Consider the following 24,318-nt stretch of genomic DNA (forward strand, 5'->3'; position numbering starts at 1 on the left):
ATGCACAGAGGCTTGACTCGTTTTAAGTCGGGTCGCTACAGAAATGGTATCAGAGCACATGTTGACTTTAGGACGTGACCCTAGAAACTGGAAATTTCTTAGGAAAGGATCTCTCTAAAATTTTATTTCCAAGAACATTCTTTACCTCTCATCTCTTCTGATTTCATCAAATGTTCTCTCTCACCTCCAATAGTTCGACAATACCCTTACCCCTTTGACCTCATGGAGAATCAACCGAGTTCTGCTCCAAAGTAAAGAGGATTTCATCATGCAATTGAAGCTACACCAATTGAAGACTCTCAAGACCCGAAGAACTCGAAGACCCCGAAGCGTTCCAATGTTTATATGACCATTAGAAGTCCAAACTCCAATTATATACCCACGTTAGTTACGATGATTTGTGAGCCGTCATTGGTGTGTGTTTTCCGACAGCCACAAATAAAACCTATTCTCAAAAATATTGTTTGTATTGTGTGTATCTCCCTCCCTCTATTACCCGTCTCATCCCCAAAACCTCAACCCTACCAGATGAAGTATGAAGCTGGACTTGTAGTCTCTGGACCTATGACCCAGCCGGAGGCTAAGATATCGATTCAGAACATGGAGAACCACTTCGGGAGCAACTTGATCTCAAGGAAGTATGAAGTGGAACATGCTCTCCAGTACTTTACCCCAAGTGCTGCTATCTGGTGGAAAATGTACCATGCCATACAAGGATTTAGTGGAGCAGAAACTTGGGATGAATTCAAGAAGATTCTGTTAAGATCGCGTCTCATTCAAAAGTGTTATGATAATCCGAAGGAGAAGACTTGTGCATGCAAGATCTATGGAGAAATAGGACACACCTAGGAAGAACACAAGGATGGATGCACTCATTGTGAAGAAAATCACCCAGCTGAGGAGTGCCCAAGTAGTCAGGTGACTTGTTTCCTTTGTGAAGGAACCACCCACTACCCAGCTCAGTGTCACATTTACCCCAAGGTGCAACAAGTTGTCAAGCAGCAGAAAGATGCAGTGAAGGAAACCCTCGAGAAGAAGATGCTAGAAGAACCTGTGATGATTGAAAATATAGAAGACCCTCATGAACAAGGTCTGACCAGATTTTTCTCCAATGCATGCTACTCATGTGGAGAAGAAGGACATTATTCACATGATTGCACGAAGGGAAGCCAAGAGTATCTGGGAAACTTCCCGACGGAAAAGGTGGAGTTTGATCCACTTGAAATAGAAGAACTGGCCAAAATAAAGTAGTCCGGAAAGAAGAAAAAGTACCCTCGGAAGAGCTAAATCTCTGCATATATAGACCTGAGTCATGTCAGATGTTACAAGTGCATGGAATTTGGCCACCACAAATACATGTGCTCAGGAAAGTAGCCGGAAACCCAAGGAGCAAAAGCAAACACTAAGACGCCTCGAGACTTGTCAGAACTCATTTGCTTTCGTTGCAAGGAAGCACGACATTTTGCTAATGATTGTCCACAAAGGAAGAAAGCTAAAAATGGAGTAGTTAAGTTTTGACCGCGGCAATTAGTGTAATCTGAAGCACCCTTGTTTTTCATGAGATCATGGAGTTGAATTTTTTTTTAACAGCAGTCCCTGCGATTGTAGTAACATCATGAATAAATGGAATTTATTGTCTCATGATTGCCTATGTTGAAACTGTATGCGTTGTTTTCTCTACGAGCAAAGGTCTCTGAACATTTATGAGGATATGAGAAAATATGGTCTATGCAGGCATGAGTATAATTCATTTTTAGTCTGGTAGTAATCGGTAAACCCACAGGATCCACTGAGTAGGAATGTACCATGATTACCAAGGAGACACATACATTCCTCTGAGTACCTATTCTCTGACACCTGCAGATGACAACCCTCTACGAGTCATTCCTTAAGAGCCCAGAAACGATCATGACACTGACTAGTGATCATGATTACCCGAAAATCCTGAAGGACATGATGAAGCACATTCATCTTTAAGGAGATGTAGTCTACAAAGGCTACCCGTTCATGGAAAATGGAGTGGAACTTTGGTATGTGGAAGTACACCTCCACCATGTGAAAGGAGTTTGTCCAAAGACTATGGGGCAATACTTTTTCATTTCACGTGTGCCATGAGCAATTTTCTTTGATGCTGTTCGTGAAGCTGCCATGGAAGCCATACGTCAGATTGGAGAAATACTTGAAGCAAGACTCCGTCATACCCAGGAATACCTGAGTGAGGTACGTGCAGAGATGATGGAGATGATGCTCATGGCCACCATGATGAAGCAAAAGATGGATGATTTCAAGGAGCACCTCGGAAAGTTCCAGTGGAACTAAATTACCTCCAAGAGAGACAGATGAATAAAGTTGGCAGAAATGCTTGACCATACCGAACAATGTGGATCGCAGCATTTGTAATAAATTACTTGTGAGTTGGAATTTTGAAGAAAGTAAGGATGTAATAAAGGATTGATTATGAAATGAATATGATTTATGGATGAACCAATACCTTTTCATGGTAAACACACCAATGGAAAGTATCCCACAGAGTGGAGTGTGTACCAAAAATAAGTCTGAGGATTACAATTATATGATGGTTACCCCAAGAGTATGATGGAATGAAACACTATAGGATTTAAATGCAGAGTAACCCCTAGTATGCCTCAATCCCACAAACCCCGGGACTAATAAGGATCAAGTACTATATTTTTTGGAGAAGGAAACTTGTATCAGCAAATGTTTTCTTAGGAGCATACGAAAACCCGAGAGTGGTGAAGAAACGATAGATGTTTTGTTCAGCTTGCAGAACCAATGGTTTATCCAAACTTCGTTCGTGGACAAGAGAAACTCGGCAACGCTTGTGAGGATTCCCAAGTGTTATAATAGGAGATTCACTAAACCTTATACAAGGTAATGATTTCAGTGCGACATGGGTTGTCCACCGTGACGACGTACTCTTATCATTCTCTTGCTATTCAGAAAGGTAAATCTGAGAGACTTACCCATAGAGAGAGAGACGACGTTCTTTGAAGCTTTTGTTTAAGCCTTAGAATGGTATGATGAAAGCCCCATGTACATGGCATTTGTTGTCACGCGTAGGAAATTTTACGGTGATGATGAACACAAGACCCCTCTCTCTGCAGGATAGCCACAAATGGTAGACCACCATGAGAATCATCGATAGGTTATTTAGAATTGATCACGAGACTGTCAGTTAAGAAGACCCAGTAAAAGAAGAAGCTTATACCAACAGAAGGACCCTCGTTTTAATGGAGACGTTATGAATATAACGGAAGAGCATCACCAGAGGAATTAGTACGAAGAATGTGAGGAGTCAGATGCCAAAACCTGAGAGGATTTCAAAAAACTTTGAGGGACCAGTAACTCTCATTTTAAGTGTGGTAGCATCCCGTTTTGCCGGAGGTTGGATTTTTTAGAAGACCCCCGAACTCTAACCTTTTCTTTCTAGCCCCTTCGAATCTCGAGGACGAGATTCATTTTAAGTGTGGTAGGTTTGTAACATCCCAAATTTTGGAATGTTAAAAATAATTATTAGAGCGTTTGTTTGTTTGCTTGAGTGATTGAAGCTTGAGTGAAATTTGAAACTTTTCAAAACTTTTGAATGAGAGGGAATAAAATGACTTTCCCCTTCTCCGGTAAATTCAAATTCCAAAGCAATGAGAGAAGATGACATGACTTCTTCAACTATAAAGAATTTGAATGGAGTTTGCATTTGAATTCTTTCAAATTTTTGCTTTTGCATTTCTCTATTTTCTTCCCCGAGAAATACCCCGAAAATAAATCCTTGCAAGCAAGAAAGAGCGGAGGAAAATGACCCTCCCAAAATCAGGGCTATTTTTGAAATATTTTTGAGCCAAGAAAACCAGATTTTTATTGAGAAAATAATTACAAAATAAAATAAAACCTTTAGGGGTTTTTCTGAAAAAAAACATTTTTTAAAAGTTTTTTTTTGGTCTTGGAAAAATGATAAACAAATAGGAAATATTTTTCTGAAAATCTTGGTATATAATACCCCTATATTTGGTAATTATTTGTTTCCTTTTTATATTTAATTACTTTCTATTTTGGAAAATATCAAAATCGGAAACAAATATTTTAAAAGGAAAAAAATGCCCGGGCGCTTTATAGCCCCGGCCCACTCCCCGCTCAGCCCGGGATCTACGTGCCCTTCCGCACCGGTCGACCGACCGCCCGCACCCGCGCCCCCCTCGCTCCCACCTGGGCCCTGCCCGTCCGACACCGCCACCCCGTCGGTAACCCCCAACCCCGCGCCCGACAGCCCCGGACTCGCCGGAGTTTCCTCCCCTTCGCCGATCTCCTTCCCCTTTTAGACCCCTCTCTCCCCCTATAAAGCACGCACCCCGGCCCCCTCTCCTCACCCTGTTCCCCCTCCTCCCCGCCCCTGCCCAAGCCCCGCCGCCCCTGCTGAGCCCTCGCAGGAGCCGAAGCTCCCCGAGCCCTTGCTGCTCGCCCCCGGCCTCGCCTCGACTCGCCGCCGCCGCCATTGGACGTCGGAGCTCCGCCGCCACCTCCCCGACGTCTCGGACACGCCGGAGCACGCCGGAAGCCGCCGCCCCGACTCCACCCTTGCCTCGGCTCGCCGGAGAAGAGGAGCACACCGACAGCCCTGTGTGAGTCCACCCCCATCTCCCCTTAGTCGTCTGATTTGTATTCGACGCGTTAGATTAGATCCCGAGTACCCCTTCGGCTTTAGACAAAAAAACCGACACGGCTTTTTTATTCACTTAAGATTAGCCACGGACTTTTACTTATATTCCAGCCGTTTGTTAGAATTCCTCGCAGCAAACATCTTAGGACCAATCAAAGAACGCCACGTGTACAGAGTGTCCGATTAGATTCAATTTTTCTTCTCTGTTTTAATTCCAAAAACAGAGAGAGTTTTAATTTTGTTTTGATCATAACTTTTGATCCATAACTCCAGTGGAGTTGACACTTGTTCCAGTAGATCACAATTTTCCTGTAGTTTTCAAAAACATATTATTCGTCTATGGTTGAAATTTTAAAATTTGAATTAGATCAGATTTACTTTATATCTTGTTTTGCTTATTCTGGGAGTTTAAAAATATATTTTTAATTAAATGTTTTTGCTACTGATCACTAGTGATCTTATTTACCAGTGGTAAAAGTTTCAAAATTGTTTGAGTCTTTTAACTCATTATTTCATGTGAAACAGTTTCTGTTTCGCTTCTTTTTAGGATTATGACTATTTCCCTTGCTTTTGTTGTTTTTAAATTATTCTCGTTTATATTTCATAAAGTTTATGTTTGGTTTCTGTTAGTTAAACAGTAGGTGTTCAACAAGTTTTTATTTTTATTTTTATTTGTTATCAAGAAATCAATTCTAGTTCTCTAATAACTTGCAATTGATTTCTCTACTGTTTCAAATCCCGTTTGAAAATACTTTCAAATAGTATTATGAAAAATACTTTATTTTATCTTAGTTAAATTTATATCTTAGTTCTCTATTATTTTAGTGTTTTATTTTCTGTTAGACAAAAACTATTTAGTGTTTGATGTAGTAGAAGACTCCCTAGTTTTCTTTGAAGTTTCTTTTGGATTTTTATTCGCTCTCTCTTATTGTTTTTGATTGCTAGGATGAATGCTAGTGTGAGTGCTTATGTGAATACTATGTTGCTTATGTAGATTTCATTGGACAGTGCGAATAGTTCTATCAAGTTATTCCTCGAGAACGATAATTCTTCTTCGTCAACATCACCAGGCAAGTCACTTTGAACATACTGTCACCTATGCTTTCTATGCATGGTAGTTCCACCTTTCTTTGGCCAATTGCATGCTGAGTAGGTACTTGGAAATTTTGGTTACATATTGTAGTATCATGTGGTAGGCACCCAACAACCCCGTTACTTGGCCCGGGACGACAAATTTCATATTGCTATGCTTGAGTAGACGGGATTCTGGTTGACTGCATAACACGAGTGATGCGAGATATATTTTTAATAACCAAGACCGGTTAAGTCAAGATTTTCAAGATCTCGTGAAGCAATGCAACTCTGGGTGAAGGACGGTTGATCGGCTCCCTGGAGAAACCAGTGGATGACCCGGGATGCATGGAGACGTGCCAAGACATCTTGCGGAAAGCTTCACCCAGGCTCAAAGAGACGGACGGATATTTTCAAGACCCAAGGCTTACCTGCACAGCCACAAGTCATTATGGCCTCTCGCTTGGTTGGACAACGTGGCGACTCTGGACAGGCGGTGCTAGCAGATGTAAAAGAACGGTAGGATTGGACGGGCACCGACAGAGGATCAGAGGAACCCGTTGGAATACCATGTTTTGATCATCCGGTCTTCAAACACCTTGAAGTGCGAGGACATAAAGGCGATCAAATCTTGTGGGGAACGTGTGCAAAACTCTGCAGAGTACTCAAACCTAATCGATTAGCCGTGTCCACGGTCATGGACATCTTGAGCCAAAGGAACTGAAGTTATCTGGAATTCTCAACACCATTATATATATTTGATGTGGGTAATATTGATAACTTGGGTATGAGAACTGGTTGGCGAAACCATCTCATTAACAACCAACAACGTAGTAATATTTTTGCTTTTAACCCTCTCTTGATGTAGGAGAAAACTTGCTTTTCGCTAAAAACTTATAGCCCCACCTGCCATATATGCATGTAGAATAGATGATTATTATTTCACCCCCTGTCTTTGATGACTTGCCGGCATATTCAATATGCTGACCTACACGGCTGCAACGTCTTTTGTTGCAGAAATTTTCCTCGACGAGTAAGAGTACGATTCAGGGTTACGGTCTACACTCAACTTGCCGTTGGTGTTTATTGGGACTCCACTCCCTTTTACTGTTTCTGCTGAGAATTTTAAGGTATATATTAGCTTTACGCTATTTACATGTGATTGCACTTTGATATATACGTTGATGTACTGTGTGTGCCAGCATACTGATCCAGGGATGGCACAGATGCACAGAGGCTTGAGTCGTTTTGAGTCGGGTCGCTACAGCAGAACTCTTGGAGCGTCGCGCAGCCAAGATTGCAAACAAGCTGAGAGTTAAGTCACATCTTATGAAGAACGTGCTTGGTAGTTTAAAAAGGGGAGTATCCACTCGTCAACAAATTTCAAATTATTGTGAGCATCACGCGTTTGTTTCGTATTGTGAACCTCAATAGGTACAACAAGCGCGTGATGATGAGGATTGGCTTATGGCCATGCGTGAAGAACTCAACAACTTCGAGCGTAATCAAGTCTGAAAATTAGTGCCAAGACCAAAGGAGGAACATAATGTCATCAGGACCAAGTGGATCTTCAAAAACAAGCAATATGCCAATGGGATTGTGGTCCAAAACAAGGCAAGATTGGTGGCTCAAGGCTACTCCCAAGTCGAGGGTATCGACTACGGTGAAACCTTTGCCCCTGTTGCTCGTCTAGAATATATTCGCATGTTGCTTGCATTTGCTTCTCATCATAATTTCAAATTACAACAAATGGATGTAAAAAGTGCTTTTCTTAATGGTCCTTTAAATGAGTTGGTCTATGTCAAACAACCCCCGGGATTCGAACATCCCAAGCTCCCCAATCATGTGTACAAACTTAATAAGGCACTCTATGGCCTTAAACAAGCCCCACGTGCGTGGTATGAGTACCTTACTGAGTAGTTACAAGATCGTGAGTTTGAAATTGGGAAGATAGATCCCACTATTTTTACCAAGAAGGTCAAAGGGGATTTGTTCATATGCCAACTATATGTTGATGATATCATTTTTGGTTTCCCTAATGAATCTTTCAATGAAGAATTTGTTGCACTAATGACTGAGAAATTTGAGATGTCAATGATGGGTGAGTTTAAGTTCTTCCTCGGGTTCGAGATTAAACAAGGTTTAGAAGGGACCTTCATCAAACAAGACAAGTACACTCAAGTCATGCTCAAGAGGTTCGAGCTAGAGGATGTCAAGCCGGTCAAGTTTCCCATGCCAACCAGATGCAAGCTTGACAGTGATCCCAATGGTAAAGCAGTGAATCAAAAGGTATATCGCTCCATGATTGGATCCCTTCTTTACCTTTGTGCATCTTGACCGGATATCATGTTGAGTGTAGGGATTTGTGCACAGTTTCAATCTGTACCAAAAGAAAGCCATTCTATGGCTGTTAAGCGAATCTTTCGATATTTGGCTCATACCCCAAACTTTGGCCTATGGTATCCCAAAGGAGCAAACTTCAACCTAGTGAGCTATTATGACTCAGATTGGGCGGGAGACTGTGTGGAGAGGAAGTCAACTTCTAGAGGATGTCAATTCCTTGGTCGTTCACTAGTAAGTTGGTCTTCAAAGAAGCAGAATTGTGTCTCACTGTCTTCCACCAAAGCTGAGTATGTGGCAGCTGTGAGTTGTTGTGCACAGTTGCTATGGGTGAGGCAAACTTTAAAGGATTACGGTGTCACTTGTGACAAAGTGCCTCTTCTATGTGACAATCAAAGTGCTATCAAGATTTCCCTCAATCCGGTGCAACACAGCAAGACCAAGCACATTGATATTCGCCATCACTTCATTCATGAACATATCAAGCGAGGTGATATTGAGGTTCACTTCATCAACACTGAAGAGCAACTTGCAGATATTTTCACTAAGCCCCTAGATGAAGCAAGGTTCCGGGAGTTAAGGCATGAGCTAAATATCATTGATTCAAGTAATGTGGATTGAAACTAGGCATTTTGCACCTCACTCCGCATTATATCTTGTTCTAGGTGTACGCATGGACATAGGGGAGTGTTGTTCTCTCAATGAACTTTCCCTCCCCCCATTATGCATAAATCGATCAAGTCTTTCACTTTGGCCATTATTAAATGGCACTTGTGCTTCAAAGACGAGTGTTGGTCATGAACCCAAGGATAATTCTTCACGGTGTCATACCTTTGTCTCAAACATAGGTGGCTCCGGCCACCGCCAACCTTTCTCTCTTGTTGTAGAAAGGATACAGAATGACTAGTCAGTATATCTTGCTGGTGCTACCCTTTTCTGTACACTGACTAGTCGTTGCCCACATCATTTCCACGAAGTCCTAAGTCTCTATGTGCTTTTCTGGAGCGGTACTACTGCCAAGGGAAGCGGTACTACCGCTAGGAACCCAGCGGCACTACCGCCAGGGGGAGCGGCACTACCGCCAGGACCCCAGCAGTACTACCGCTAGGGGGAGCGGTACTACCGCTAGAATCCCAACCTACTGTGGCTTGTTAGGGATTTTTAGGGTTGTCTCAAGGGGGAGCGGTACTACCGCCAGGGGGAGCGGTACTATCACTATGACCCCAGCGATACTACCGCCAGGGGGAGCAGTACTACCGCTATGACCCAGTGGTACTACCACTCCGCCCGTGACCTGAGGGCTATATAAAGGGAGAGGGGTATGTTTTTCTTGCCCCTGTTTCATCTTCTTCGTGGTGCTCTCTCCCTCTACCTGAAATCTCCCTGCTTGGATCTCCTTTCGTGGAGCGTCCCCTCTCTTTCCAGTTGGAGGGCTTTCTCCCCTCCCCCTTCCTCCTTCAAGTGCCATGGAGTCCGGTACAGCTCCTCCCCTTGCTCTCTTGGTTGGTGTGTTTGTTTCTAGGGTTAGGAGCTTGTTGCATTGGATCCATGGATGTGCTTTATGCTTAGTTTTTGGATGGGACGGTGGAGAAACCTTAGGAGATTTTAGCTCTAGTGTTCTTCATTGCAAATATTTTGACATGTCCTAGTTCTCCATGTTTTAGATATGGTACCTCTTATCATACATCTCATGGATTTGATCTAAACTTGGATCCCGTTGACTAGGCTTGTCTCCATCTAGATGATCTAGAGTTCCACATGTTTTAGAGCTATGGTGATTCTTGTGATAAGTTTATCTGTTAGCCGTGGATCTCTTGAAAGGAATATAATAATTTTAGTTGCTTCAAATCTGACTAGATCTGAAAGTCCATCCCTAGCGGTACTACCGCTCCACTCGGGCGGTACTACCGCTACGGAGGCAGCGGTACTACCGCAATCCTGGCGGTACTACCGCCCCTCGACATTTTATTTTTGATTTCCCTTGGCAATGTGTGTCACTTCTTATGATTTTTGAACAATGCCATGACTCCTTTTGTCGCTCTTTTTGTGTGTGTGTCTTGTGTGTCACAGGTGGTTCTCGTCGCTCGAATCCTGTACGTGACACTCACTCAAAGAAGTACCGCAATCCAGATGCTCCAGAAGGTTCCGCAACTTCCAGTCTGAACCATACAAAGAAGTCATCCAAGAAGGTTGCCACAAATACCAAAGGGCCCAACGTCCGCACTATGCCTCCCAAGGACTTCCAGGCACTCCGTCGTCGTGACCCCTATGTTAATGAAAAAGCTCAACTCAAGGGCTGCAATCATGTTCGGTCACGGGAGCATGCAATGATCTTTCGTGACTTCATCGTGCCCTTGAAGAAGATCTATGTCCCAGTGCAGTGGATCGACATCGCTCACCTTCAGCGGCATCATGAATACTTTGGCGAGGCCCTCACCTTGGTTGAGAAGCTTGGCATTGCGGAAGTCATCACCTTCAAAAATGACTTCGATCTAGATCTTGTGGCCCAGTTTTATGTCACTATTCACTTTCACTCAGATGCCGAGCGCACCATGACCTGGATGATGTGTGGTCGGAAGTTGACTGGTACTTGGGTGGAGTTCATGCAGCTCCTGAAGGTCGACGACAAGGGGCAAGAGACTGTTCTTGGGCTGCGCCCTCCTGCCCCATCTACGTCTAATTCCACCCCAAGGCCAGGCTGCAACATCTTTACGTAAAAAGGGTGTGCTCCCCACACATCTGGATGTCATGCATCGGATCTTCCGCAACACCATGTTCCCTCGTATTGGCAACAAGGACGAGGTGCATGGATATCTGGTTGAGATGCTTCTGTTGTGTGAGGAGGCAAGGACTAAGGACACTGCGCCTCTCGACATATATGATGTGATGTTCTGTGAGCTCTGGAATTGCATCATGAACCATAATGTTCCCATCTACGGGCCTTACATGTTTGCTTTTATTCAGAAGAAGTGGAAATACACCTATCCGGACGAGGCCCTCCCTGTTGAATCTGACTAATTTGTGCATGATCCTATCAAGGTGCGTCAAAAGGACAAATGGGCCAACACCTCGACTTCTTCTCAGCCATGGATACTGACACAGAGACTGCTGCTGGAGGAGGACCTGCTTCGCATACCCGCTCTTCTGCTATGCCATCTTGGGCTATGAAGCTAAAGGATCAGATGAAGACTCTCTTTTGTATGCAGGCCAAGGGACAGTATAAGTCTCATGTGGCCCAGAAGGAGAACCGTTAGAGGCACAAGCGTGTCTTAAGGACACTTGATGTGGCGATCTCGAGCGACTCAGAGGACAACAACACTCCGGAGCCTGACTGGCTGAAGGCTCAAGGTTACTAGTGGGATGGGTTTGATGCTGAGGAGGAGGTTTCTAATGAGGATATTGAGGAGGAGCAGGACGAGCAGGATCCAGATGCCACGGATGAGTCTGATGATGAGGAGTGACCACCTGTGTCTTAGGTGTGCCCCTTTTTGGTGTCTTGGTGCCAAAGGGGGAGAGAGTCTAGGAGTTGGATTTGCTTGCTTTATCGCGTTTGCTTTGAACTTGGTTTGATCGTGTTTTCTATCTTTACTAGGTGTGATGTGAGACTTGTTTTTATTGTGAGACCTATTTTAGTCATATGATGTGAGTCATATTCTCTTCATTTATCTCTATTAAATTATCTTTATGCTCACATAATTTCTACTGTGCAAATCCGGTATTGTCATCAATCCACCAAAAAGGGGGAGATTGTTAGGGCATATTTATGCCTAAGTAATTTTGGTGACTGATGACAGTACCTTAGTGGACTAATCGTGTGCATTGAGCATTTCAGATAATACATGACAAAGGCACAAGACGATTCGGCACCCTCCGTGGAATAGAAACACGATGTCTTCTACGATTCTCTTTGGTGGTCTTGAGTCGTAGGAACGCCATACTATTAAGAGGTGATCCGTATTGGGAAGGTTTGGGTGGAATCAATCCTGCACGCACACACTTTTTCTCCATCTCCTTTCCCTTGCAACTATGGAGTTTTTCCCCTCTCTGGTCTTTCTCTCCATGCAAAATGTCCTCTGGCGGTAGTACCGCTGGACCTATAGTACCGCTGGTGCTGGCGGTAGTACCGTTGGGCTGGCGGTAGTACCGCTGGAGCTAGCGGTAGTACCGCTCCAGGACATTAGTACCGCCATCCTTGCGGTTGTACTACGTCAGACTTTTTGCAAAGACTTTCTTGGCGGTGGTTGGCACGGTAGTATCTTTGCGCTACCATGGGCTCAGCGGTAGTACCGCTCTGGCCCCAGCAGTAGTACCGCTGAGCCAGCGGTAGTACCGCTGGGCTCGTGCTGTGAGTGAGGGTAACGGTTGGATTCGTTCCCTCACTATATAAAGGGTTCTTCTTCCTCGGAAACCCTACCTTTGACCCTCGAAGACTCCATTGTTTCTCCCTAAGCTCATAAGTGCCCAATCTCTCTCCCTAGCCAATCAAACTTGTTAATTTTCTATGGATTGGTGGAGAAGGCCTAGATCTACACTTACACCAAGAGAAATTTCATTCACCCCACTAATCCCTTGTGGATCTTGTTACTCTTGGGTGTTTGAGCACCCTAGATGGTTGAGGTCACCTCGGAGCCACATTCCATTGTGGTGAAGCTACGTGGTCTTGTTGGGAGTCTCCAAGCTTTGTGTGGAGTTAGCACCAACCTTGTTTGTAAAGGTTCGGTCGCCGCCTTCAAGAGCACCGATAGTGGAATCACGACACCTTGCATTGTGTGAGGGCGTGAGGAGAATACGGTGGCCCTAGTGGCTTATTGGGGAGCATTGTGCCCCCACACCGCTTCAACGGAGACGTACTTCCTGTCAAAGGGAAGGAACTTCGGTAACACATCCTTGTCTTCATCAGTTCCACTTGTGATTATTTCTAATCTTTACATTGTGTATGTTATTGTTGTAAACTATTTCTTACTTGCCTTAGCGATTATAGTTGGTAGCATCATATAGGTTGATCACCTAGTTGTCATTTTAGAGAATCTTTATGTTGCTAACCCTAACTTGTTAAGAATAGTTAAAAGGTGGTAGTTGCCTATTCACCCCCTAGTCAACCATATTGGTCCTTTCAGTATGGAGCTAGAGTAGCCATGTGTTAGGCACTCCGATTCAACATGCTCGGGACTTATATCACCGAGGGGGCACTTGATACATGTCTGGTTCTTAGGTACTATGACACGAAGGACTATACTCAGAGTAGTCAACTACACCTCATTCCTAACGCATATCGGATGTCTGTATTGAACCCCTGTTCTAAAGGGGGCACTAGTTGTAGGGGGCGTTCAATTCATTGAACACAAACGACTCTAGCATTTGCTAGAGTAGTATTACTAGTCTTATTAGTATTATGAGCATGAGCCATGGAGTTCTTATGCGGTGTTGCGATCATTTGAAAGACTATATAATGAAGATGTACTATCGAGGCAGGAACTTTGATACAACATGCATGGTATTTAGGTAATATCACACGAAGAACTTTAGCGATCGTTGTCAACTACACTTCATTCCTAACGCGGATTTTCTTGGTATGTGGACTATACTTAAGACATCGACATTGACGGACTTTTACCGTAATCGTTCTTGATCACTTCTTCTAAAATGGAGCAATACTTGTAGCTGTTATTAAATTATTGAAGACAAAGGACCCCAACATTTCATAGAGCTATTATTTACTTGAGAACTTTGTTTTCCAGTTGTCCATACTTAATCTCTGGATGTCGAAGTATTTTTGCCAATCCATACACTGTTTATTGCTTATTTGCTATGATATTGATATAGATTCTTTGGTGTTGAGATCATTTGAAAGATTATATTATGAAGATGTACCATCAAGGCATGCACTTTGATAAAATTGCATGGCACTTAGGTAATATCACACAAATGACTTTAACGATAGTTGTCAACTACACCTCCATCCTAATCTGTCGGTGTACATAAATGTTGATATGTGATTCGTTGCAACATCCTATATGAAGTTAGTATGGAGCTAGAGTACCCATGCGTTATGCACTCTAATTCAATGTGTCCCAGGATTATTTCATGTTACACGGAGGACTATAGCTATTCTGCAAAGATGTTATTCATTCATGCACTTTGTTGATATGTCGCCCGCACTTAAGACATCGTCATTGTAGGTCTTTAACGGGATCTGTGCATGAACACTTGTTTTAAAATGGGGCACTGCTTGAGGGGGGCATTAGACTCATTGAACACAAAGGACTCCAACATTCATATTTATTAGTTTGACACACTTGTTTTATTGAGAACTTTGTGTTCTAGTTGCACGAACTTCAGCAATGGATGTCGAAGTACTTTTATTAGTTTGACACACTATTCACCACTTATATGCGACGATGTTCATATAGATTATTTGGTGTCGAGATCATTTGAAACAGTATATTACGAAGATGCACCATCGAGGCATGCACTTTGATACAAAATGCTTAACAATTACGTAATATCACACAAAGTACTTTAATGATAGTTGTAAGTGGGTATGGAGCTAGAGTAGCCATGTGTTAGGCACTCTGATATAACATGCTCGGGACTTATATCACCGAGGGGGGCACTTGATACATGCCTGGTTCTTAGGTACTATCTCACGAAGGACTATACTCAGAGTAGTCAACTACACCTCATTCCTAACGCATATCAGATGTCTCTATTGAACCCTTGTACTAAAGGGGGGCACTAGTTGTAGGGGGGCACTCAATTCATTGAACACAAATGACTCTAGCATTTGATAGAGTAGTATTACTAGTCTTATTAGTATTATGAGCATGAGCCATGGAGTTCTTATGCGGTGTTGGGATCATTTGAAAGACTATAAAATGGAGCACTGCTTGAGGGGGCATTAGATTCATTGAACACGAAGGACTCCACTATTGATATTTGTTAGTTTGACACACTTGTTTTATTGAGAACTTTGTGTTCTAGTTGCCCGAACTTCAGCAATGGATGTCGAAGTACTTTTGTTAGTTTGACACACTAGTCGATCTCTCAAGAACGCAACGTGCGTGAACAAAGTTTTCACATGATTAGTCCTACGTGCCCTAGACCTTAAGTGCAACACCCGCTTGAGAAAAGCTCTTAAATTGTTAAAGATGACAATGAAGTTCTTTCGAATGGATGTCTCAAGTGTGCATCATGCATGAACAAAGTTTTATCAATCAGCAATAAAAAAATTGATAAGTCCTTCGTGCCATATACCTTAAGTGCGTGTTACGCTGGATCAAAGTTCTTAAATTGTTATGTATGGAGGTACAGTTCTTCTGGATCGATGTCTCAAGTGTGCGCGTGCAAGAACAAAGTTATAATCAAAAGAGATAAATTTCTGACAAGTCCTTCGTGCCCTATACCTTAAGTGCGGCTTATGCTTGATCAAAGTTCTTAAATTGTTATGCATGATGGTATAGTTCAGCATGCACGAAGAATGTTTTCATGGTACTCATAGCCATATCGTACCAGAGGTTTTCCAGCATTAGTCCTAGTCTCTGTGCGTAGTTCAAGCAGATAAAATTCTGCCTACGCGTTACACATGATCAAAGTTCTTAAACTGTTATGCATGTCGGTATAGTTCTTCCGGATAACATGAAGACTACAACATTTCATTGTGGTGTTGTTTATTTCAACACTTTTTTCCAGTATGTCAAAGAACTTTTGTTAGCTCGGCACATTGTTCAGCACTTATACGCAACGATGTTTTTTTTTGAAATGATATATGCGACGATATTGATATAGATTCTTTGGATATCATGAAAGAGTATATTATGAAGATGCACCTGTATACATAAATGTTGAAAGGAAATTTGTTACAACATCCTATATGAAGTTAGGATGGAGATAGACTAGCCATGTCTTACACACTACGATTCAACGTGCTCGGGACTTATTTCATGTTACCCGATGCCCGATATAAACAAGTCCCAAAGTTATTTACAATTTTCATCAAAAGTTTATATAAATTTAAAATACTTGTTCTTGCTTATTTGCAGACTAATCTATATATTGGCCACAAAATGAATTTGACGTTGTAGGAAATGCTGGAACTTTATTTAATTATTTGGGCCAACCCAATATATAATTCCTAATAAATCCTAGAGGCCCACGCAGCCCATTTGTGCAAGGCAAGAGGTGGAAATGTTTAGTCCCACATTGCTAGTTTAGTGGGAGTTGGACCTCCTTATAAGGGAGGATGTTTCCACACATGTATGAGCTCGAGAACAATAGATACATACACGCGCGCTCCTCCTCCTCCGCTGCCCGCCTCGCCACGACGCGCCGCGCCGCGGGTTGCGGGAATGAGCCGAACTAAATTTTTGCCACGCACAACTGGTATTTAAAAGTCCACTCGGAGAAGCTGAATGTTTTGCTAGTGGATATTGAAACCGAACGCTGCAGTTTCGCTGCTCTCTGTTCGTTTCGTATCCCGTCGCTCTCTTCGGCTCCCGTGGCTGGTCTCTCGCCTTCTTCTCCTGCGCCTATAAAAGAGAGGTCGCTCCTCTCCAGAAGAACGCATCAGGAGTTCCTCTCGCCACCGGTTCCTTTCTCTGTGATGCTGCTACGTTCTTGCTCATCCCGTCTTGTGGCGTGCACTGTTCGTCGGGACAGTAGGCCTCCGAAACTCCGTCTCTTCGAGTCATGTACGGGAGAAGGGTGATAAGTTTTTTGGGGAGCGCTCAGCGCGACTACTGGCTTCCATCACGGACACCGACGATTTCTTCCTGGACGACGACTACTTCCCTGACGTCGACCACCTCTCTGGTAACATGGCCAACGACAACGCCAACACCAATCCTGCTGCTGCAACTCAGTACGTACTCATGTTCTTCTTCTTTCAGTTTCTATCGCAACTTTTTGCTATAGTATTTCTTCTAGATATGTACCGTGTCTGCTCATCACTTCCTATGGTACCTTGTTTATAAAGAACGGTTATTCATATGCTCTTTTCTAGATCATATGAGCACCTATCTTCTGTCATTTCATCTCTATATTGCATGTCTTCTTCCGTCTTAGTTATGATGGCTAGGTTTATCCTAGCTTTTCTTTTAATGAAATCCTTTGGTAAATTGCTCATATTTCCAACAATCCAAAAACCTTATTATAGGGAATTTACCCCGAGTGGTTTTGCTGCCTCCATGAGACCTCCTATGTTTGAGGGTGCTCACTACAAGAGATGGCGCGTGAGAGCTGTTTTATGGTTTCAAACCATGAGCTACTATGACGCCACTCTTGGCAAACCTGAAGAAGATCATGATGCTCAACAGGAGCTAGCCTTTCAGAAAATGGATACCTTGTTTAAGGCTGCTCTTTTGAGCATTCTTGGTGAGAACATAGTTGATGCTTATGCGTCAATTGATAATGGAAAAGGTATATGGAATGCACTTGAGACCAAGTTTGGGGTCTCAGATGCTGGCACTGAGCTGTACATCATGGAACAATTCTATGACTACAGGGTGACTGAAGAGCGCTCCGTGGTTGAGCAAGCTCATGAAATACAGTCATTTGCAAGAGAACTTGAGCACTTCAATTGCTTGCTACCGGACAAGTTTGTTGCCGGAGGCACCATCACTAAACTTCCTCCTTCGTGGAGGAACTTTGCTACCTTACTGAAGCACAAGAGACAGGAGTTTTCCGTTCCGGATCTCATTGGTACTCTTGATGTGGAAGAAAAGGCGAGAGGAAAAGACTCACGTGCTCGAGCTATTGAGGGAGGTCCTAGTGCCAATCTGGTACAGAAGAAAAACTTCCAGCCCCACAATTTCAAGAACAAGGGCAAGTTTGATGGTAAAGCAAAGTTTGATGGGAAGAACAAGGTTGTACAGCAAACCAACTTCAAAAAGAAGAATGACAAGAAGAAAGGTGGTTGTCATGTGTGCGGAGATCCTGATCATTGGGCACCTAACTGCCCTAATCGTTATGACAAGCGTCAACATGGGAAAAGCGGCAAGTATGCTAATGTCGTCATTGCTGACACTGACGTGGAAGATGTTGGGTATGGTATATTACCCACTATTCTTTCAGTATGTCATTTTCCCGATTGGTTGATTGACACGGGTGCTAATGTGCATATATGCGGTGATATTTCCATGTTTTCATCTTATCAGTCCGCAGGGACTTCCACCGTCGTGATGGGAAACGGTTCACCTGCTTCCATTCATGGTGTTGGCACGGTCGATCTGAAGTTTACTTCGGGAAAGGTCGTGCGGCTGAAGAACGTGCATTATGTCCCCTCCGTGAATAAAAATCTTGTTAGCGGATCTCTTTTCTGTAGAGATGGCTACAAGCTTGTCTTTGAGTCTAATAAATTTGTAATATCCAAGTATGGAACTTTTGTTGGTAAAGGCTACGAGTCAGGAGGCCTGTTCCGTTTATCCTTCGCAGACGTTTGCAATAAAGTTGTTAATCATGTTTACAACAATAGTGAATCAAATGTATGGCATTCACGTCTTTGTCACGTTAATTTTGGTTGCATGTCGCGACTAGTCAAATTGAACTTAATCCCTAGCTTTAACACAGTCAAGGGATCTAAGTGTCAAGCTTGTGTGCAAGCCAAACAACCTCGTAAGTCTCATACGACTGCCGAAACGAGAAATCTTGCACCACTAGAGCTCATACATTCAGATCTATGTGAAATGAATGGCATTTTGACAAAAGGTGGAAAGAAATATTTTATGACACTAGTTGATGACTCCACTAGATACTGCCGAGTGTATCTTCTAAAGTCTAAGGATGAGGCTTTGAATTTTTTCTAGATCTATAAAGCTGAAGCAGAAAACTAACTTGATCGAAAGATCAAGAGGCTTAGGTCCGATCGTGTGGAGAGTATTTCTCAAATGAATTTGATTATTTTTGTGCGGAACATGGTATAATTCATGAGAGGACACCTCCCTATTCACCTCAATCAAATGGAATAGCCGAAAGAAAGAACCGTACTCTAACTAATTTGGTGAACGCCATGTTAGATACATCGGGTCTCTCCAAGGCATGGTGGGGGAGGCGATATTGACTGCATGTCATGTCCTGAATCGAGTTCCCACAAAGAACAAAGAGATAACTCCATTCTAGGAATGGGAAAAGAAAAGGTTAAAAATTTCTTATCTACGAACCTGGGGTTGTTTGGCGAAAGTTAATGTGCCAATCCCAAAGAAGCGCAAGCTAGGACCAAAAACCGTGGATTGTGTTTTTCTGGGATATGCTTTTCATAGCATTGGATATAGATTCTTGGTTGTAAGATCTGAGGTATCTGACATGCATGTCGGTACAATCATGGAGTCGAATGATGTGACTTTCTTTGAAGATATCTTTCCCATGAAGGATATGGCTACCTCATCTAATCAGGAGATGCCTAATTCATCAAATCATGAATTAGTTACACTTAGTGAACCTATCATTTCGATGGAACACTTTGAAAATATTGTGGAGGAGAACAATGAAGTTCCGACCAGGAGCAAGAGACAGAGGACTGCAAAGTCCTTTGGTGATGATTTTCTTGTGTATCTCATAGACGATACTCCGAGTTCTATTTCAGAGGCCTATGCGTCTGAAGATGCTGACTACTGGAAGGAAGCAGTCCATAGTGAGATGGATTCCATCTTGGCAAATGAAACTTGGAAGATCACTGATCGTCCTTATGGGTGCAAACCTATAGGATGCAAATGGGTATTCAAGAAGAAGCTTAGGCCTGATGGTACTATCGAAATTATGGAATTCACTATACTGGACATCCAAAGGTGCTTGAAGGGTATAGTGATTCAAACTGGATCTCTGATGCTGATGAGATAAAAGCCACGAGCGGATATGTATTCACTCATGAAGGTGGCGCTGTTTCTTGGAAGTCTTGCAAGAAAATGATCTTAACAAGGTCAACAATGGAAGCAGAAGTCACAACACTAGATACAACTACGGTAGAAGCAGATTGGCTTCGCCGGCTCTTGAGTGACTTGCCGGTTGTCGAGAAACCTGTACCAGGTATCCTTATGAACTACGACAATCAAACTGTGATCACGAAAGTGAGCAGCTCAAAGGATAACATGAAATCATCAAGACACATTCAGAGAAGGTTAAAATCTGTGAGGAAAATGAGAAACTCCGGAGTTATTGCATTGGATTATATCCAAACATCTAAAAATCTGGCAAATCCTTTTACTAAGGGTCTATCACGTAATGTGATAGAAAATGTATCGAGGGTGATGGGTATGAGACCCACAATTTGAGTTGTTCATAGTGGTAACCTATTCTTTGTGATCGGAGATCCCGTGAATTAGATGTGGAAAACAAGCTGTTGGTCAACTGAGAGGAAAGTATCCTTATCATTAATAATACCACTCCATGAAGATGCAATACTTTCCTAAAATTGCATGGCAGGTTGATGTACATCTTAATATGTTCTAAGTGGCTTATTGAAGCAGAGATGTTATCCCGCAGAACATCTTTTGAAGAACATACCTATATGAGTCTGATTGTTAACATCACAATCTATGAGAGTAGGGTGCTCTCTAGTAAACTCATGAAAGGTCTCGGGGTATGACGCATAAGCTCCACCCGCAGGGAAGTCCTACGGTAGCCTAGTATCAATCAAACCTCTGTGTGAATCTAGTTTCGCAGAAAACTTGCAGTTCAAGGCCTAGTCCACTGTTCAAGTTGCTTACTAGTATAGCATAGAGTTCTAGGTGGAAGTTCAACTTAACAGTCTCCACTACAGTACCGGTATATAAAACAGTGTTTTCGAACCAAAGGCAAAATTTTGTGTGCCTCTGGGATCTGGTGGGGGATTGCTGGAATTTTATTCAATTATTTGGGCCAGTCCAATATATAATTCCTAATAAATCCTAGAGGCCCACGCAACCCATTTGTGCAAGGCAAGAGGTGGAAATGTTTAGTCTCACATTGCTAGTTTAGTGGGAGTTGGACCTCCTTATAAGGGAGGATGTTTCCACACATGTATGAGCTTGAGAACAATAGAGACATACACGCGCGCTCCTCCTCCTCCGCTGCCCGCCTCGCCTCGTCACGACGGGTTGCGAGAAAAAGCCGAGCGGAACTAAATTTTTGCCACGCACAACTGGTATTTAAAAGTCCACTCGGAGAAGCTGAATGTTTTGCTAGTGGATATTGAAACCGAACGCTGCAGTTTCGCTGCTCTCTGTTCATTTCATATCCCGTCGCTCTCTTCGGCTCCCGTGACTGGTCTCTCGCCTTCTTCTCCTGCGCCTATAAAAGAGAGGTCGCTCCTCTCCAGAAGAACGCATCAGGAGTTCCTCTCGCCACCGGTTCCTTTCTCTGTGCTGCTGCTACGTTCTTCCTCATCCCGACTTGCGGTGTGCACCGTTCGTCGGGACAGTAGGCCTCCGAAACTCCGTCTCTTTGAGTCTTGTACGGGAGAAGGGCGATAAGGTTTTTGGGGAGCGCTTAGCGCGACTATTGGCTTCCATCACGGACACCGACGATTTCTTCCCGGACGTCGACCACCTCTCTGGTAACATGGCCAACGACAACGCCAACACCAATCCTGCTGCTGCAACTCAGTACGTACTCATGTTCTTCTTCTTTCAGTTTCTATCGCAACTTTTTGCTATAGTATTTCTTCTAGATATGTACCATGTCTGCTCATCACTTCCTATGGTACCTTGTTTATATAGAACGATTATGCATATGCTCTTTTCTAGATCATATGTGCACCTGTCTTCTGTCATTTCATCTCTATATTGCATGTCTTCTTCCGTCTTAGTTATGATGGTTAGGTTTATCCTAGCTTTTTTTTAATAAAATCCTTTGGTAAATTGCTCATATTTCCAACAGGAAATCCGACAGTATTATGATAAGTTCAACCAAGTTATCAAAAAGGTTTTGTCATGTTTCAATTAATCCGAAGAAAAGTTCACCAACGATTTTGAAACAGTTTGGCACAGGCAACAAAAGTCCTGCTAAAGTTGTCTCCTGTTTGAGTAAATCAATTATCATTCTACAGAAAGTTCTTCAACAATATCAAAACAGTTTGTCAGAGGCAAGTAAAAAGTGCTACCCAAGGTCACATCACAGACAAAACAAGCAAAATAAGTATAATGACCTGCGTCAAATCCTTAGCTGTTTCCATCACGTCAAGGAAAACCATGAGTTTGTGTCTGATCTATTCCAGCTTAACCAAAAATGAAAAAGGATCCTGCACTAAAGCGGCCGGAAAACCAGGGAGCATCTAAACAATAACAAAGCTCTCGGATTCCAACAAAATGAACATGCCTCACAGTACAGTATAAGAACATAAATGAAGAGCTAGATGAAGTCCTTTGCATTAGCCCGTTTAAGCGCGTATGGTGTAAAGTGTAAAGTCTCTAATCTAAATTGGGAAGTCAGCAAAATATAAGAAAGTAGGAGTACTTCTCAAGCGCACACAATAGATAAATCGTTTCCTATGTATATAGTTGCCACATGCACAGGCTTTGCAATCAATTCCATCCTCAAATAAATATTTAACTGCAAGAAAAATTGTATTAAAAAAAGTTAATCTGAGAAGCACATAACTATTGGCGTTCAACATACAAAGTTCTTTACAATACACATAGAACAAATAAAATGAAGAGCGCCAAAGCAAACAACTTCGGAGAAAAAGAAACAGATATAAGCCAAGTACAGTAGCAGTAAGATCCGCAACCTGCAACAAAAAATGATGACCCTAAGCACAGGGATTATTTTTATTTTATTTTTTAACACGGAAGCACAAACTGTTTTCCTAAAAATACACAGTCAAGTTGCCTCGAATAAAATAGTGCAGAATTAAAGGCCTTGCGAAATCAACCTATCTTCTGGTGCTGGCGTTCCCTGTTCTCTATGGGCGAGACGAGGAGAGGCACGACCCGATCTGGATATGCCTAGAGCTAGACAAGCACGCGATATGAATACCTATATCACATCACACAAACGAGACAACAATAAAAGCTACTCAATCGACCAAAAATCCATCGACCTAATTCACAAGTAAAATTCCAAGATTGCACCAAGAGACGGGGAGAGGCACGACCCGATCTGGATATGCCTGGAGCTAGACAAGCACGCGATATGAATACCTATATCACATCACACAAACGAAACAACAATAAAAGCTACTCAATCGACCAAAAATCCATCGACCTAATTCACAAGTAAAATTCCAAGATTGCACCAAGAGACACATGCACTAAGTGCTTGGCTGGATCTTACTCGCACAAGAACTAAAAGTAGAAGGCAGATGGCTCATGGGTGGTTGGATCTCACCTGCGCTTTTTCCTATTCAGACGATGGATTCAACACATTCAGCAGATGCAACATCTCCTCCTGTGGCCGTGGCAGCATGTTTTGTTGCCTTCCCAAATCCCAAGAGAGGTTTCTCCACGTTCATATGTAGCATGAATCTCCTTCGCGCTGGAGCACAGATCCGGTTTGATGGATCTTATATGCTACAGCCTGGAGCAGAAATCCATGACCCCGACAACAAAATCGCCTGGCTGGAGTCCTACACGATCCAAGATCCATCACACTGGCATGTAGGTAATCGCACTGGAATTAAAACACAAATAATCAAGGGAAGAAAAGAGAGCAGCAAGAACAAAAGAGAATAAAAGTAGATTTTATAGAAGAACGGATGAGAACATGGGAAATGAAACCTAAATACGCAAGCCAGCAACGCCTGCTCGCGGTGGATATGGCCGTCAAGATTGTCGGAGGGGCACTGGGTGGATCTGGCCCTGAGGACGAGAAGGAGAAGGTGGTGGTCGTCGCCGTGGTGGGGCTCGTTCGAAGCAGCAGCCTGTGATCGGATCCAAAGACTAAAACTAGTGACTAAAAATAGTCTCTTTGATAGGCTAAAGTTCCAACCACCCCTGACTAAAGAGAGACTAAAACTAGTCTTGAGGCTAAAATCCTTTAGTCAAGGGTACCCCTACTAAAATGTGGATTAGTCCTCTCTTTTCTCATTTAACTTCTCTCGTTTAACACATGCGAGTTCTGGATTGGAGGATTTGGAGGATAATAAATGTTCATTAACTTGATTTTAGTCTCTTTTGTAGGCTAGCAAGTTTTAGTCCCACTAATTTTAGTCATGGGACTAAAACGTATCCAAACACCCTCTCAGTGGTGATACAAGCAAGTATTGAGGGGAAGAGCTGGTGGAGGCCTCCAAATCAAGCCGGTGGCCGGCAATGGAGGGGATGGGTGGG

General features: G+C 43.0%; 1 long non-coding RNA gene across 1 annotated transcript; it reads right to left on the reverse strand.

Annotated features, from left to right (window-relative positions):
• Positions 1–22,617: 22,617 nt before the first annotated feature.
• Positions 22,618–23,941, reverse strand: LOC123440165. Its single transcript, XR_006630290.1, has 2 exons — positions 23,767–23,941; positions 22,618–23,659 (listed from the first exon to the last, which is right to left on the reverse strand). It is a non-coding gene; the product is annotated as an uncharacterized LOC123440165 (long non-coding RNA).
• Between the last annotated feature and the right edge of the window lie 377 nt (positions 23,942–24,318).

Source organism: Hordeum vulgare, chromosome 3H (genome assembly GCF_904849725.1).
Source record: "Hordeum vulgare subsp. vulgare chromosome 3H, MorexV3_pseudomolecules_assembly, whole genome shotgun sequence".
Classification (NCBI taxonomy): domain Eukaryota; kingdom Viridiplantae; phylum Streptophyta; class Magnoliopsida; order Poales; family Poaceae; genus Hordeum; species Hordeum vulgare.